Source organism: Aotus nancymaae, unplaced genomic scaffold (genome assembly GCF_030222135.1).
Source record: "Aotus nancymaae isolate 86718 unplaced genomic scaffold, 86718_ANA_hifiasm-v0.15.2.pri h1tg000019l, whole genome shotgun sequence".
Taxonomy (NCBI): Eukaryota; Metazoa; Chordata; class Mammalia; order Primates; family Aotidae; genus Aotus; species Aotus nancymaae.
Window position 1 is genome coordinate 13,257,676 of NW_026988431.1, and position 17,039 is coordinate 13,274,714.

The 17,039-nt window shown below is 37.2% G+C and overlaps 1 protein-coding gene and 1 pseudogene across 7 annotated transcripts in view; one reads left to right on the plus strand and one right to left on the minus strand.

Moving 5' to 3' along the window:
* NAALADL2 (N-acetylated alpha-linked acidic dipeptidase like 2) overlaps positions 1–17,039 on the minus strand; it is a 1,216,540-nt gene that overhangs the window by 740,901 nt on the left and 458,600 nt on the right. The gene's annotated exons all lie outside the window — the stretch shown is intronic.
* Positions 4,810–5,483, plus strand: LOC105727056 (elongation factor 1-beta-like; annotated as a pseudogene).

Genomic DNA, 17,039 nt, shown 5'->3' on the forward strand with positions numbered 1-17,039 from the left:
ATTAGATGAAGTACTTTTCAAACTATATATTATTAAATCATATCTTAAGGTAACAAAAAAGCTTTCTTCTACTTAAAGCCAAGCCCATTTAGTTGGAGTTTTGCTTTAAACCAAATCAATTTAGTTGGCGTTTTACAAAGAGCTCCACCAGGAAGGGTTTCTATGCAGAGTTTTCAGTGGCCCCTCCAGATCAGCTCCACCCTTCTTCAGGCTGCTTTGTTCCCAGAGAAATTAACATCTATGAGCTACATCAGTAAGATCACTTCCACTCTGGGTGCTAGTTGGATTTGGCCGATGAGTGGCAAGAGTAAGAGATCACTGGAGGAGAATGAGGTCAGTGTTTGTTCCCCAAGCTTTCTCCCTAATACGTCACAGCAAGTTGTCCCTGTCCCTGACCGAAGGCCACAACTACTCCAGTAATGTCTTCTACCTTAGTTTCTCCTTTCAGACGGTTTCATCTGCCCCTTGCCCTTTAGGACAGGACAGTCAAGGCTCCCTGAGGCACTTTTCCTAAACTTGCCTACGTCTTTACTCAACCAGAGTATACTGTTTCCTGACTGATCCAATCCAAAATAAGTAACATATCCTGGACTCAGACCTTAGAGAAATGAGCATCATCACTTGATTTCTTAAGAAAGTACATGTTTGGGCCGGGCGCGGTGGCTCACGCCTGTAATCCCAGCACTTTGGAAGGCCGAGGCGGGTGGATCACGAGGTCAAGAGATCGAGACCATCCTGGTCAACATGGTGAAACCCTGTCTCTACTAAAAATACAAAAAATTAGCTGGGCGTGGTGGCGCGTGCCTGTAATCCCAGCTACTCAGGAGGCTGAGGCAGGAGAATTGCCTGAACCCAGGAGGCGGAGGTTGCGGTGAGCCGAGATCGCGCCATTGCGCTCCAGCCTGGGTAACAAGAGCGAAACTCCGTCTCAAAAAAAAAAAAAAAAGAAAGTACATCTTTGAACCTGTGGTCTTGGTTGTTCTGTTGTCGTCTTTTTTTTTTTTCTTTTCCCCAAAATTAAACTATTTTCTTCATGGTAAGTCTCTATCCTAACCCCAACAACACCACCATCTTCACAACACAACTCCGTAAACTGATTTGCTGTTGACTCCTGCCTCTAAAGAAAGTCTATGTAAGATCTGGACAATGACGGGTTGAAGAGACTCGGTGTAAATTCCTGGGATGAACCTGGCTCCCGGCTATACAGGATTTCTGAACTTCACATTGCTTTACTCATCACAGAATTTTGACTATTAAGTGACAGCTGAATTATCGCAATGTCACAGAGTAACTCAGCAGAATTTAGGATTATGAAAACATTTATATCACTTATTAAACAGAATTTAAAAATTAAACAACTGATTTGGATAAATGTGTATGTAGTTACTTAATATAGATAATTTTTAAGTGTTATTTTAAACTGCTAAAAAGCTTCAGGAACAAATCCTTTAAAAAATAGACTAGGCTGGATGCAATGGCTCCTGCCTGCAATCTCAGCATTTTAGGAGGCAGAGGCAGGAGCAGGGGTTGAGCCCAAGAGTTTGAGACTAGTCTGGGCAACATAAGGAGATCCATCTCTACAAAAAATAAAAGTAAAAAAATTAGTGGGCCATCATGGCACATTTCGGTGGCCTCAACTACTGGAGTGGCTAAGGCAGAGGATTGCCTGGGCACAGAAGGTGGAGGCTGCAGTGAGCTGTGATTGCAACACTGCATTCCAGCCTGGGTGACAGAGCAAGACCCTGTCTCATAAACAGTAAAATTAAAATAAACTGTTTACTTTTGCATTATAATTATCTCCTTTTCCTGAACTCTTACCTACTAGCTGACTTTCTCAAAACCGTATACTTACATTGTTTTCACAAACAAAAAATACAGCCAGCTCCATTTCACAAAAAAATGCGTAGAAAAAATATTTTAAGTATGAGATATATTTTTATCACAATGTTTACAACTAAAAAATTTCTTTAGTAAATAAACTGAATTTTCCATATTAAAACATATATATGATAGCTAAATAGTTCTTGCTAAATGACTGCTTATGATTAAGCTTATGAAATCAAATGAAAAAATTAGCCTCTTATAGTTAGAGACAAATAGATCAATAGCATTTTCCTGCCCTAAATAATATAAATGTATTTATAGTTCTATGATAGTAGTAATTCCTAACCACCACTTTGGAACAAATAGCTGGGCATTTCAAATGTCACTCACAGTTGGAAAACACACACACACACACACACACACACACACACGCCAAACTTCCCGCCCTACAAACAGGATGGAGAGGCACTGATAACAATCATTATTACAAGTTAAGTGGTGTCACAAGCCCAAGTTCAAATTTATCTTCCCAGCATCTAGCAAAAAACTAGCTGAGCTAACAATCTCCAAAAATAAGATTACCATAGAATGAGCAAAATATCAAGGTCTGTGACCTTGAGTTTCTTTCTCTATCAGTAATCCTGTCAGGATGGCAAAAGTACGTTGTTTAGTCAAAATAAGCTCCTGCAGTTTTCAAGATTAAGTTGCTGTCTCTATTACTTCACCCAAATAGTAATGCTGAGTTAGAAAAGATTCAAAGCACTGGACATTTATCCTCTCTTCATTCAAAGTTAATCCACCACCACCTCTTTCCACTGTTCTACCAGTAATTAAATGGGTTTTGTTCATGCTAAATAGAAGAAAATAAAGACTCCTTTCCCCCTTTTCTTTCTTAAACTTACCAAGAAACTTCTAAGCTTCCCTTACACCTGTGATCCAGCTTTCCTGCCACCATAACGAATGGGTTCCAGTTGTGGTTAAATCCCATCTGTTTGAATCCAGTTGGAGACTACTATATTTACCCAAGCACATCTATATATCTCCTTGAATGCAAGGCTTTCATTAGTACAACTTAGGAATAGCTAATACAGGCAAAATTACATGGGCATGAGCTCATGGATTTACTACAATATATAATTTTGTGGTTTATAAAACTATATATATTTGCACAAGTCACCAGATGAAACTAAATAACTGATTTTATTCCTTATATTTGGAAAATGAATAGAAGACAAGAGAAATCATCTAAGTTTCCTGAGACTGAGGAAAGAGCTAAAGTTTAGACTTTTCTTGATTCAAATTTGGGCACCGCTATATCCATCTCTCCACTTACATTCTCCCTCCCCATCCATGGAGCAGCATAGGGAACATGGTTTCTTTTGCCCTCACTCACTATAACCAGCCCTAGCAGAAGACCATAAAGTTGTGCATTTGAAGTGTTTGTGAATGAAGACTTTAAACAAGAAACATACAATACGTGTAACAGCAACAGATATCTGTAATAGACAGAACATTTCCCTATTTAAAATTCCATTGTAGATTTATTTTCTCATACTTTATTTTCACTAAATAATAAAACCAGTTGATCAGAATCCTGCTTATGTTTTCCTTGCTGCTTAAAATAATTCTTGACTTATGAAAAGACCGCTAGCTTTTTCATCTGCATATGAACTAATTCCAGTTCATTTAGGCTTTTCTCACTGGTAATATTTTCTGGCATTTTAATAAGAGTTGTTGCCCTGCCCTACTCTTCTCTTAAATACCTCATATTCCAATTTTTTTAAGAAAGAAAAATGGATAATGACTGCATGCCTCTGTATAAAATTTCAAAAATATGCCTCTCTGAAGAATATTTATTTATTCATTTATTTTGAGACGGAGTTTTGCTCTTGTGGCCCAGGATGGAGTGCAATGGCACAATCTTGGCTCACCACAACCTCCACCTCCTAAGTTCAAGTGATTTTTTTGCCTCAGCCTCCTGAGTTGCTTGGATTACAGGCATGAGCCACCATGCCTGGCTAATTTTGTATTTTTATTAGAGACAGGGGTTTCTCCATGTTGGTCAGGCTGGTCTCAAACTCCTGACCTCATGTGTTCCATCCACCTTGGCCTCTCAAAGTGCTGGGATTACAGGTGTGAGCACATGTTAAATATTCTGAAGAATTTCTTCAAAAGAAGAAATACTTGGGGTTTGGTATATTAAACTCCCCAGCCTGAAGAATTTCTTTCTAAACTCACTGTCAGCTTGTGGTCTACCCTGACTCCCACATCTTGTTCTACTATGTATACCTTGTATCTAACACAGTGAAATAGCTAATATAGTATGGCTATTAACTTTAATGCCAAGATATTAAGGATCATTTTGAGTTATATTTGTAAAGTTAATTGTATAAATATTAACAATGTATAAATATTAATATAAATATTAACAATTGTATAAATATTAACAATGTTGAATATTAATAATTAAACACAACATACTATTAATACAAGTAAGATTAATTTTAAATAACTATTCAGACCAAAGGCATTAAGTGAAAATATTTAAAACAATGCCTATATGTCAAATATAGCATTTGCCATTTGTGGAATATTTGACAGATTCTTCACACTCTAATTTTTTTTTATAAGTGAAGCCTATAAAACAGAAATCATATCACAGCATTTTAGGAACATGTATATGAAATTACAAACTTTTTTTCCTGTCTTTCTCCACAGATATGTTTACCAGTGAAATAGGAAGGGAATTTTAATATATTGAACCCCAAGCAGTATGTCCCTTGCAGCCTATGAGCACTTCCATCTTTCTCTTGAAAAAAGAGTCTGTGAGTGCTTACTAAATACAGTCGGGGTTTGTTTTCTTTTTGCATGTTTTTGGGTTTTAATAAGCTGAAACTAGCTTTTTTTCCCCTCTCTTTGAAGAGAAGCCCACAATCTGTGTGTGTTCATTTTGCTGCCACCCAGCTCTCAGTGATAGCTGACATCATGGGTTTCAGTGACCTGAAAAGCCCTGCTGGCCTCCACATGCTCAATGAATATCTGGCAGACAAGAGCTATATCAGGGGGTATGAACCATCACTAGCAGATGTGGCAGCATTTGAAGCAGTCTCTGGCCCACTGCCTGCAAACTTGTGTCTTTCCCCATGTTGGTATAATCACATCAAGTCTCACGAAAAGAAAAGGCCAGCCTGCCAGGAATGAAGAAACCTTTGGGCAAATGCGGTCCTGTTAATGCAGAAGACACTATAGGAAGTGGAGCTACAAATAGTAAAGATGATGATGACATTGATGTCCTTGGATCTGATGAGGAGGAGGAAAGAGAAGCAGCAAAGAGACTCAAGGGAAGTATAGCTTGCCCAGAATCAATCAAAGAAAGCCAAAAAACGTGCACTTGTTGCTGTTTTCCATCCTACTAGATGTGAAACTGTGGGATGATGTGGCAGATATGGCAAAACTAGAGGAATGTGTTAGAAGCATTCAGGCACATGGCTGTCTGGGGCTCCTCTAAACTAGCTCTGATGGGATATGAAACTTAAAAACTTCAAATCCAGTGTGTAGTTGAAGATGATAAAGTTGGAACAGATAAGCTGGAGGAGCAGGTCACTGCTTTTGAGGACTCTGTGCAGTCTATGGACGTGGCTGCTTTCCATAAGATCTAAAATTCACCCTAGATCATGGCACTTAAAATAGAAACTTGAAAGAAAAAACAAACAAACACAGCTCAAAGTCTCCTATCGACATCTGTAAATAGCAATAAAACAATAATTATTTAGAGATAACAGAATATTTCATTTCCTTTGAAAAATTTGTGGGGAAAAAAAGAGATGAATAAAAGATGTTTAAAGAAGAAAAGAAATACGTACATAGAGAAATAGGTAAAACAGCTTTAAAAAGCTTTGACTTCACACAAAGTGTTATCATTTTATTTAAAGGTTAATAACAATATTTCTCGGGGCAAGCATTTCCAATACACACCAGAAGAAATCCATTATAAAGCAATGTTCCTGACAACTCCTTCTAAATTCACTATGAGAATTGTATGAAGATACATCATATTATTTTTCAGTCAAGATAAGTAGGTAGGAGGAAAAGGCAAACCTGAGCCATCTAATCTATTAACTATTTATTTTCAGCAACGGCAGGATTAGGTTGAGACAGCCCGAGGAAAACAGCATAGGTCCTCATGTTAAGGATACTGCTGAATGGTGACGCTCTAGCAGCCATAGATAAAATAGTTTAACAATCTGGTTAGACTCAGAAAGCCTTTCCTTAGACCTCACTTATTATAATTCCTCCTCTTTTTTAAAAATGAGCTTACTAGCCTTCATGCAGATGTCTTTCTCCCACAGACACAGAGCATCTGCATGTGCTTCTTCTCCTCTGACCCCTCCCCAAAAGTGTTGTATAGGCATCCCCCAACTTATCATTCTTCCATATACAGCAGATTAGGCCACTCAATTATGACATCTCATGGATGTAGGTACGTTTACTTATTGTTTGGTAATATTTAGTTTTCATGATTCTTCCATGAATAACTGCCTCCCTCAGTAGAATGAAGACTTGCTCATTGCCTATATTGAGTCACTAATATATCAGCCCAGGGCCCAGCTGAAGGCGAATAATCAATAAATATTTGACAAATGAATAAATTCAATGACTTAATCAGTAGATAGATGAATACTTAATTCAACCAAAAAGTACTAGAATTGGTTGACACCTATGGATGATGGTTCTATCTCTAGATTTAGAAAACTCCCGGTTTCCACATTTTGCCTAATGAAGTTTTTCCCTTTCCTTCACACTAGCGGTAGTTAGAAAATGCTCACTAAATAGTAACCAAACCATTTAGTTGAGAAGCATTTTTCTCATAATAAGAATTTTACCAAATTGTCATTGAAAAAGAAACCATTGTTCTATTTAAATCAAATGTGTCTAGAGTGCTAACAGGATTAGTAGTCTGTTCTCAGAGAACTTAATTAATGGGATGCATTTAATTATGGCACATAGAGTAATTTCAGTATTGGGCTTGGATAGTATTCTACAAACACTATTGACTAGCTCTGACAAGAAAGTTAGCCTGAATGCCAGATGGGATGGCCTAGGGGTTAGAGGATTCTGAAACAATGTAGTAGTGACAGCTGTGAATTTAGTGGGGGATAACTTAGTGTCTCAATTAACTATGGAAAGTCCCCTTTAAGGTGAAGGCATTGATAACTTGGATTTCAACAGCCAACGATCTGGATTCCCTTTCTCATATGGAGTATAAGTAGGAATCTTAGTGACCTTGACATCCGAATGCATGGTGTCATGGATTTGTTACACAGCCACCTAAGGCTCTTACTGCCTGAATCCAGCTGATAGCCTAATTAAACAGCAAGAGTTCCTGGAGGGGAATGTTAATGAGTCTGCTGGCAGCCAACAGTCTGTTCCCCAGATGGTGCAGAGGTTATAAATTGTCAATAGGGCAAGAGTAGTGAAGGAAGTTGAGGAAAATAGAGAAAGACTCCTACGTCACTGTAACTTTATAAGATGCTAGGTCCATGATGAAGGTATTTGGAGATATGGCAACTGGGGTGGGGTGGAAAAGTAGTAGCACATCTTTTTCTCTTGAGTTGTAAGAATACATCAATAATTGCTTTGGCTTTTCGAATGGACACCACTCTGTGTAAACTGAATGGCTATTTGGGCACTTTCGTCAGGTTGATAGTGACTGAAAAAATGATAACATGATGAAAGCCCTATCATGCTTGTAGTTGGTATTTATTATTTTTCTATTTTTTTCTAATACTTAGAATGTAGAGTATGAGAGCTCTCTCCTAATTCAGTTATCGAATGAGTAACATCTTGACAAGAAACAGTCTCCTGTGACCTTCAAGTGGTGTCCTCCCTATTTCAAAGTAGTCAATGTCAAAGCAACTTACATTATCTACAATTAGAAATGACAATGCCTCTCTGCTTTTGCTAGGCTTCCTCCTTAAATGTTCAGTTGGTTCCTAATTAAGCTTTGGAGCCAAATGGATATCGGAAAGCCACAGTCACATTTTACCTTCACTGTCCTTCAGAAGTCAATCCCAAGTACCATTTGTGGCAACCAGACCCTAGAGTGACTCCCAAGGATTTTCACCTCCTAAAGTCCACACCTTTGTTTAATCCCTTCTCCATGAGTGTAATTAGCTTCTAAATAACAGAATATGACAAAGGATGTTGCTCCCATGGTTAGATTATGTTATGCAAACCTCTGTCTTAGCTGACTGGATTGAGTCTTCTGACCTTGAAGAAGAAAGCTGCTATGATACTGACTGCCAGTGGAGAGGCTATGGAACAGGGGATTACCTGTGACCTCTAGGAGCTGAGAGGCTCAGTTCTATAACCAAAAGGAACTGAATTCTGCCAACAACCATCTCCAAAGTTCTATGAGTTCTAGAGAGAAATGCGACCTGGTCAGACTTGACCTTGTGAAATTCTGAGTTTTAGGACAGGAGACCCCTCAAAGTATGCCTAGATTCCTGACGCATGGAAACTGAGATAATAAATGTGTATTGTTTAACCTACTAAGTTTGTGTTTATTTGTTATGCAGCAATATAAAACTAATACACTATGGAAGAATTACCCATATTTGGGTAGAAGTGTAAATGAAAAGAATCTTCAAATATTAAGGTTGGACAGGACCATACACATAATCTACGAAAATTTCCCATCCTCAAACTATAGGACCCAATAAATTTTTAAGCCATTTCTAATTGAACAGAAAGAGGACTTTTTACATCCCTGTTTCTTAGGAAGTACTTTTTTACTGACCCAATATCTGTCTTCCTCACTAATGCTAGCTTTATTAACCCATACTAAGTATATTTCCTTCTTGAAATATGTATGCAGCTCTTATGCTTTTATTAAATTTTTTCTTCTCCAAGTAAAACAACCCTAGGTTTTTTTTACCTCTTCCATACATGACATATTCTTAACACAACTCACATCCTCCTGACATATTCTAGCAGCTACATTAACTCTTATGTTCACTCAGAACTAAAGATAACACTCTCAATTAGATGGAGCCATGACAGAATATAATGGCAATATTAATTCATTTCAACTAAGTTGATACTATTTCTATAACCTTAGGATGTTACATTTTAAAAAACCTTACCTTTATAGTATGGTAATTCCTCACTTAACATTGTCAATAGGGTTTCAGAAACTGACTTTAAGCAAGACTGTATAATGAAACCAGTTTTACCATGAGCGAATTAATAAGAACAATAGCCCCACAGTATACTTCTGGTCAGAAAACCTCACTAAACTTTGAAATGAAGACCCCAAACACTTCTAATATTAAACACTGAAATAAATGTGAGCATTAAAAGTATTTTTAAACATGGCAAAACCCTGTCTTTACTAAAAATACAAAAATTAGCTGGGTGGCAGATGCCTAAAATCCCAGCTACTCTGGAGGCTGAGGCAGCAGAATCATTTGAACCTAGAAGGTAGAGGTTGCAGTGAGCTGAGGCCACGCCATTGCACGCCATCCTGTGCAACAAGAGTGAAACTCCATTCCCAAAAAATAAAATTACTAAATCAAGTAAGATAATTATTTACCCAATTACTCCAGCTCAGTATCACGGGTGGCCAGAGCCTGTCCTGGCAGTTCAGGTCACAAGGTGGAAACCACCCCGGAACTGGATGCCACTTGATCCCAGGATGTTCTCACACCCACACCCACACTCACTTAGACTGGCACCAGTTAGACACACCAATTACTTCAACAAGCACACTTTGGAATTTGAAGGCAACCAGAGTACCCGGAGAAAACCCATGCAGATATGAAAAACTGTGCAAACTCCATACAGACAGTGACCCCAGCTGGAAATTATTATTTTTTTCTCAACAGCATTATAACAAAACAATATTGGACAAAACAACATTATCTGAGGACTTGCCGTATTTAATTGTGGTCCATATTACAGATTAATCAACACCCCTTCTCAACTACTTTCTCTCTTGTCTTCCTCTATTATAGAATCCAGAAAGTTTAATGCTTGATTTTTCTGACTCCCTTGCAGCTGTGGGAGGTTATGTAATAGGATTCTGGTTAATGAGGTATAGAGTCAGCTAGGGATAAATCTCCATTTTTATTAAAGGATAAAACCTCATAAGGAAAAAACCTTTCATATTTATTTTCCTCTTACCTGGAATGCGGATAAAACCTGTGGAGGTTTAACAGCTATCTTGTGACAAAGACGCTACAAACACAACCAGAGAGGATAGAAAGAATGGAGCCCTGATAGTAGCACACTGGCTAGCCAGGCTACCTTGCACTACCCACATCCTAGCTTAGAAAAGTCAGCCTCTATTTTCTAGCCCTCTATACCCAGGTTTTCTGTTACAAAAGCCCTCCCGTGTCTCTGGTTTTGCTTTCCATGGTTTCAGTTACCTCCAGTCAGGTCAAATGTTATCTAAAAATGTAAATTTCAAATAGCACACCATTCTGAGCGGCATGGTGAAATCTTGCTCTGTCCACTCCATTTTACCCTGGATGTGAATCATCCCTTTGTCTATCGTATCCATGCTGTGTATGCTACCTAACTCTTAGTCATCAGTATCATCTGTTCTGATACCAAACCATCAAGATCATTATGGCTTGATGAGCCAGGATTACCTGAAGCAGATAATCAGGTGATCTGGCTGATCCTAGGAAACAAAGTAGTATCTATAGGGTTGGGTACTATTCAAGATTTAAGGCATCCCCTGGGGGAGGGCTCTTAGAATGTATCCCCATGGATAAAGGGAGACTGTAACACATCCCTAACTTATACTGTTATTTTTCTAATAGAGAAAATAAAGCTTAGGAAACTAAGTCATTTGTCTGTCTAGTAAAAAAATAAGCTCCCTATGCAGCTTTCAGGCCACCATATGGTTCTGGGATTTCATCTAATACAGCCACTCCCAGGGTGTTTTATGAATGCTCCATTTCAAATATATTAAAAAGAGAATCTTAATGTTACAAATGCCAAATAATTGATTAAGAAACACATGATCTGGAACCTAAGAGTGTCCATATATTAAAATGAAACAATACTTAGCTATAAATAGATTTTAAAGTATTCAATGAAAGACTCAATTCTGAACATAAAATTCAATCCTATAAATAAACCAAATGATACATAAATGGTTCCTGAGAAATGCTACTGCAAGTCTAACCAGAACAGTCATCTCCTTCCCTCTTTCCATTAAATTGCTTACTTTGACTTCACCATGAAAATGATTTTAGAAGTTGAATCTCGACTTTCAATGATGGCTTCAAATGAACAAATAATTTCAAGTTGACACAGCAAGTACACTGGAAACATATTATCTCACTGTCATCACAAAACAAGGAAAAAGGCTTTGGGGGCCTTTCTCAACTTTTTTGAAAATGTAGTAGAAAAAAAAAATTTTTGCTTTTTTCTACATAGCCATTTTCTCCCTTTCTTCCTTTCCACAATAGGTATAAACTTGTCAATTTGATTTTAACTCTAAAAGACATTTTTCTGGCAGATAATCCCTATTTTGAGCAAAAATCCTTTACCTGACATTTTTTGCCATTTTCGGGGGGAAAACCCACACACAATGTATAGATCAAGTGAAATAAAAATGTAGCTTTCAATTACTTTTTATTTCCAACTTATCAAAAAGCTACAGAAATTAAAGTACAAATCCCACTACCAAAGGCATAGTAAAAGGTTGGAAGAATATTCTAAAGGTCACATTATCTTAATGAAGTGCCACTTCCTGACAACATGGCTATGAAATTGGAGTAATATACTCCATTTAGTGGGAAATGCTCTGTGAAATCCATGCCCTCTGCACTCTAAACAAAGACATTGGTAATTTTCTTAAAAGGTCACATACAAATGTGTTATTTAAAACTAGGCATTTGCCAGTTGTGGATATATGAAAGGTGAATATCAGATACAGGAATTTGGATAGTTTTTTATAAAATGCCAGAGTTTTACACACAGCTCTAATAATATAAAATTGTGCCAGCTAATTTTATTCTTTGATCTTTATCACTTTATCATAATACTAAAGGAAAAATTAATTTGATGATTCTACTAAAATTTTATCTAAAACCATCTGACTCACTAAAACTTGAGAATCAGTTGGGTAAATTTACAAGTTTGTGTTATATTTGTCTTATTTTAGCATTTTCTTCGGTAAGTTGTATGCTTCTATGTATGTTACAACTAACTTTTAAAATACATACTATTATTGGAAAGCGATTTCTCAATATCAGAAAATCTCCTAGTGTAATATCTTTCATTTGAGTGTACTCTATATAAATGTTTGAAGAATAAAATTATCACAGATCTGTCAACCAGAGAAGAAATTTTTAAAAATTTACATAGTAAAGTTCATGATTAAACAAAATCATTGCCACCCTGCTATGGGAAATACATGTATTTTGTCATTTTCACAAAGTTGATTTAGCCAGAAAAATCAAATAATGACAATCCTACGTGAATGTTTGCTTTGGGGGAAACTCCAAAACAACTGTTCCCGCTCCAGTGATATGACAAGGAAATAATGTTTGTATACCTCTAAAATTCATATATTGAAATCCAAACCCCCAATGTGATGGTATTAGGAGGTGGGGCCTATGAGACATGATTGAATCACAAGCATGGAGTCCTTGTGAATGAGGTTAGCACTCTTAGAGACACTGTAGAGTTCCCTCACCACTGCCACCATATGAGGACACACTAAGAAGACAGCCATCTATGAAACAGGAATCAGGTCCTCACCGGACACCATATCTGCTGGCACTTTGATTTTGGATTTCTCAGCCTTCAGAATTGTGAAAAATAAATCTCCATTGTTTATATGATACCCACTCTATCGTATTGTGTAATGGTAGCCTGAATAGACTAAGGCAGACTTCTAGGCTGCTGGCTTTCACTATGTTTGCGGGAATGATGGTTTTCAGAGCTATCACAGAGCTGGGAAGAGGATGATGAAAACAGCACATTAAAATGCTACAAAGCTGGCTGTTGTTCTTGAAATTCAGCTGTTTTTCTTGAATATATGCTCCTTAGATTGTTGCAAGAGTTTGTATATGTTGAGTTCCTAAAAAGATCAATTTGACAGTTTTTGCCAGTATGCTTATTGCTGTTGCAGAGAAACAGATTGTTGGAGGTCCTTACTTCATTATCCTCTGAGAAACTTCTCTTTTCTGAGAAGGAATTCAAATCCAGTTTGCTCATGGAGATGGCTTTGATGAAATGACTACCACTGGTTCTCAGATAAACCAGACATTCTTATTATTTTTCTGAGACCTCCATTTGGAAATATAGACAACACTAGATTTATGAAAAAAGTATGAAAAGCCAAACTAAGGTAAACAAATAGAACTCGTTCCTAAGGAAACAAAGGTAATAAATCCCTGATAGTCAAATAGCTGCCCAAGGACACAGAGCATTGGATCACTAGGATCTTATTAAAAGTTTAGAATCTCAAGCCCCATCCAAAGCCCACTAAATCAGAATCTGCATTTAAACAAATCCCAAGAAGACACATGCACAAAAAAGTTTAAGAAGCACTGAAAATAGGGAATAACTTTGAAAAATCACTTTCGGGATAATATTGTACTTTGCCCACTTCCCCAAAAATCAGACATTTAAAAATGAATCAAGAAGAAAGCAAATGTCAGATTCTGAAAGCTAAAAAATATTATCTCTAAAATTGAAAAAAAATTAAAGTCTAGACAAGTTTTTTTAAAATATATATTTTATTGTGTTTTAGGTTTTAGGGAATATGTGAAGAACATGCAAGATTGTTGCATAGGTACACACATGGCAATGTGGTTTGCTGCCTTCCTCCCCATCACCTATATCTCCATTTCTCCCCATGCCATCCCTCCCCAACTCCCTAGACATATTAATGATTGGGAGGTTCTTCTTGAGTGTCTCATATCTCTGAATGTCTTATGAAGCAAGGTACTTATTACCTTTTGTTACAGACTCTCTTTCCAAGAATATTTGAATAGCAAAAAGTCTTGGAAAATAGTTATAGTGTTTCCCTCCACAATGAAGGGCAGGTTTTCTTAAAGCCTTAGAAGATAGACATAGTGTTTATCTCTGGAGCAGAAGGCAGGCATGCTTCATACCTATCTTAAAAGATATTAATTCTCTAAGCTTGTGATTTCTTGGTTGTAATTCCTGAGCAAGTATCTGGGCTCATCTTTGCCACCCTGTGTGGCAAACAGAGGGGCAAGAGAACTGACATAAACAGTTTGATTATCATGCTGCCTGCTATACTGTGAGTAATAAATCATTTTTCTCTGATGCAAGAGTCTCATGTCTTCTTCCAGTATTCATGAAACTATGAGAGGCTAACATTTTACCCTGAAAGTAAATTAAAAGCTCAAACCCTTCACAGATTTTGAAAATAACAAAATAGACAGTAGTAAATACCAAACTAATAACTTAGAAGATAGTCAAGTAAATCTACTCATATTTGGGAAAATATGACAGAAAAATTATAAACAAAATTTAAATAACCTTGGGATCCCAGAGATATAACAAATACTGTACCAAAAAAATAATAAAGATAATAGAGGAGAAGAGAAAATGAACTAATAATAGACATGTTCTGGAAGGGACATTCATGTCTTTGGATGGAGTATTCATGGAGAGTGTGATACAGTAGGAAAGTTAGACTTAAACTTAGTTGTATCATTGTGAAGTTTCACAAGTTCAAGGGAAAAGAGAAAATCCTGAAAGTCCTTATGGGAAAACAGATTTTCTACAAAATACCAATAATCCAACAACTATTAGAGTTCTTATCAGCAAAGGCAAAATTTTATGTTAGAAAACAATGTCTTCAGGGTTGAAATGGGATGCGGGAAATAAAATATAAACTGAGAAATATACACATAAGTATCTAAAATATCAGTCTCTTATGTGAAAAGGGTAATCAAATAATTTTCAAGCATGAAAAAAAATCAGAAATTTGATATTGGTTACCAAAACAGATATATAGCCCAATGGAACAGAACAGAGGCCTCTGAAATAACACACATCTACAACTATCTGATCGTTGACAAACCTAACCAAAAAACAAGCAATGGGGAAAGGATTCCCTATTTAATAAATGGTGTTGGGAAAACTGGCTAACCATATGCAGAAAGATGAAACTGGATCCCTTCCTTACGACTTATACAAAAATTAACTCCAGATGGGTTAAAGGTTTAAAAATAAGACCTAACACCATAAAAAACATAGAAGAAAACTTAAGCAATGCCATTCAGGCCATAGGCATGGGCAAGGACTTCATGACTAAAACACAAAAAGCAATGGCAACAAAAGCCAAAATTGACAAATGGGATCTAATTAAACTAAACAGCTTCTGCACAGCAAAAGAAACAATCATTAGAGTGAACTGGCAACCAACAGAATGGGAAAATTTTTTTGCAATCTCCCCATCTGATAAAGGGCTAATATCTACAAATTACTAAAACAAATTTACAAGAAAAAACAAAACAACCCCATCAAAAAGTTGGTGAAGGATATGAACAAACAATTCCCAAAAGAAGACATTTATACAGCCAACAAACATATGAAAAAAAGCTCATCATCTCTGGTCATTAGAAAACTTCAAATCGAAACCACACTGAGATATAATCTCATGTCAGTTAGAATGGCAATCTTTAAAAAATCAGGAGACAACAGATGCTGGAGAGGATGTGAGAAATAGGAACGCTTTTACACTGTTGGAGGGAGTGTAAATTGGTTCAACCATTGTGGAAAACAGTGTGGCGATTCCTCAAAGATCTAGAACTAGAAATACCATTTGACCCAGCAATTCCATTACTGGATATATACTCTAAGTATTATAAATCATTCTATTATGAAGACACATGCACACATATGCTTATTGTGGCACTGTCCACAATAGAAAAGACTTGGAACCAACTCAAATGCCCATCAATGATAGACTGGATAAACAAAATGTGGCACATATACACCATGGAATACTATGCAGCCATAAAAAAGGATGAGTTCATCTCCTTTACAGAGACATGGATGAAGCTGGAAACCATCATTCTCAGCAAACTGACACAGGAACAGAAAAACAAAACACCACGTGTTCTCACTCATATGTGGGCGTTGAACAATGAGAACACACCGACACAGGGAGGGGAACACACCCTGGGGCATGTTGGAAGGTGGGAGGCTAGGAGAGGGATAGCAGCAGGCAGTGTGACAGGGGAGGGATAGCATTAGGAGAAATATCTAATGTAGATGATGGGGTGATGGATGCAGTGAACCACCATGGCACATGTATACCTATGTAACAAACCTGTATGTTCTGCATATGTACCACAGAACTTAAAGTATAACGAAAAAAAAACCATATTGCTTGGCATGGTGGCATGCAGCTGTAATCCCAGCTACTCCGGAGCCTGAGGCACAAGAATTGCTTGAAACCAGTAGGCGAAGGTTGCAGTGAGCCAAAGTCACACCACTGCACTCTAGCCTGGGTGACAGAGCCAGACTACGTCCAAAAAAAAGAAAAGACACAAGCCTAGTATCTGAAACCATAAAACTCCTAGAAGAAACAACACAGGGGAAAATCTTTATAACATTAGTCTTGATGATAATATTTTTGGATGTGGCACCAAAAGCACAGGTAAGAAAAAGCAAAAATAAACAAGAAGGATCATATTAAACTAAAAATTCTCTGCACACAGCAAAGGAAAGAATCAACAAAATGAAAAGGCAACCCATAGAATGAGAAAAAAGTATTTATAAAACACGTATCTGATAAGGGGTTAATATCCAAACATACAAAGAAGTAATATAGCTTAATAGCAAAAGCTCAAATAACCATATTTTAAAAATGGGCAAAGGACCTCGTTAGTGTGGTTTGGATTGCTGTAGAGGAGTATCTGAGGCTGGGTAATTTACAAAGAATAAAAAAGTTTTATTGGGTTTCTCATTCTGATGGTTGGAAAGTTCATGATCGAGAATCTGCATCTGGTGAGGGCCTCAGGCTGCTTCCACTCATGGCAGAAGGCAAAGGTGAGCCAGTGTGTGCAGAGATCACACGGACAGAGAGCAAGCGAGAGGTAGGGAAGTGCCAGGTTCTTTAGAACAATCAGCTCTCATAGGTTGGAACTAATAGAGTGAGCACTCACTCCCTTCCTAGGAAAGGCATTAATTTATGAGGGATTCACCCC